The following is a 1,758-nucleotide window of genomic DNA, read 5'->3' as shown; positions in this document are numbered from 1 at the left end:
GTGCTCCCCTCGGGGTTCTGGGGGGTGGGGATAGTGACAGTGGGGTCTGTGGGGGGCTTGTCAGCAGAATGCAGGTGAGTGGGGGCAGAAGTGGTGGTGACCATGGCAGTGGGGGTGGCGGAAGTCACTGAGCATGTGGCATCAGCGATGATGTGAAGGCCGGAAGTGATGTCACTTGTGATACATGAGGAATTGTGAGGGGTGGAATTGGTTGTGGGAGTGGCCATGATGTACATACATATCACTCCCCCCGTTCCTAACATAACCCCAAGAGCTATCTGCCTAATCTTTTTTCTAAATTCTTCTCAAAATCCTCACCTCCTTGAGATAAATCAATAAAATAGCCTTCTATCTAGAGATTTCTCAAAAGCCTCATGGCGGAAGAGGTACATCACATCTGTGGCATCTCACAACAGTTTGAGATGGGTAGAATCTTCACCTTCTGAATCCATGTTGCTGTTTAGCAATTTATTGTCACGTTGGGAACACTGAAGCACATGGTGTCATAGAATCATAGAGATGTACAGCACGGAAACACGCGCTTTGGTCCAACTCGTCCATGCCGACCTGATACCCTAAATTAATGGAGTCCCATTTGCCAACATTTGGCCATATCCCTTTAAACCCTTCCTATTCATGTACCCATCCAGATGTCTTTTAAATGTTGTAATTGTACCAATCTCCACCACTTCCTCTGGCAGCTCATTCCATACACACACCACCTCAGTGTGAAAAAGTAGCCCCTGAGGTCCCACCACCTCAGTGTGAAAAAGTAGCCCCTGAGGTCCCTTTTATATCTTTCCCCTGTCAACTTAAACCTATGTCCTCTAGTTTTGGACTCCACTACCCTGGGGAAAAGACTTTGTTTATTTACCCTATCCATGCCCCTCATGATTTTATAAACCTCTATAAGGTCACCCTTCAGCCTCCGACGCTACAGGGAAAACAGTCCCAGCCTGTTCATCCTCTCTTCTGAACCCTTTCAAGTTTCGCTTGTGAGGGACACCAGCATTGCACACAATATTCCAAAAGTTGCCTAACCAACGTCCTGCACAGCCATAACGTGATCTCCCAACTCTTATACTCCATGAACTGACCAATAAAGGCAAGCATACCAAACGCCTGCTTCGCCACCCTGTTTACCTGCAACTCCACTTTCAAGGAGCTATGCATGTGCACTCCAAGGTCTCTTAGATCGCAACACCTCCCAGGTGCAGGCCATTTGGCTCTGATTATCAGTTTCAATTCTTTACTCAGTATTGCAGTAGGGCAAAGAAGGTCCATAGTTGTCCATTTGCACACTATCCAGTGACATTGTGTTCATGCTTCAACTTTCTCAGTGTTCTTTAACTCCTTCTGATTGTTCAGATTGGACTCCTGACAAAATGATCTCCTGTCTTTTGTTCTTAATGCCAGGAAACTGATTGGCTGTGAATGCTTTTATTTTGTCTGGTCCCTTCCATCATACAATGGAGACTTTGTGGCTCAGAATGTCAGTTAGCCAGAAACTCCAGGTTGAAGTCTTACACCTGGACATATTAACCATGGAAGGAGGGTGTGTGTGTGTATATGTGTGTGTGTTTGTGTGTCTGTGTGTGAGTGTGCGTGTGTGTGTCTGTGTGTGAGTGTGCGTGTGTGTGTGTGTCTGTGTGTCGGTGTATGTGTCTGTGCCTGTGTATGTGTATGCTTGTGTCTGTCTTTCTGTGTGTGTGTTGATGGTGCTGTGAGCAGCTGCCCTCCCTCTGTCCCTTCCAAACT

This window comes from Chiloscyllium plagiosum, chromosome 9, assembly GCF_004010195.1.
Source record: "Chiloscyllium plagiosum isolate BGI_BamShark_2017 chromosome 9, ASM401019v2, whole genome shotgun sequence".
NCBI lineage: Eukaryota > Metazoa > Chordata > Chondrichthyes > Orectolobiformes > Hemiscylliidae > Chiloscyllium > Chiloscyllium plagiosum.
Note: the sequence above shows the minus strand (reverse complement) of the source record.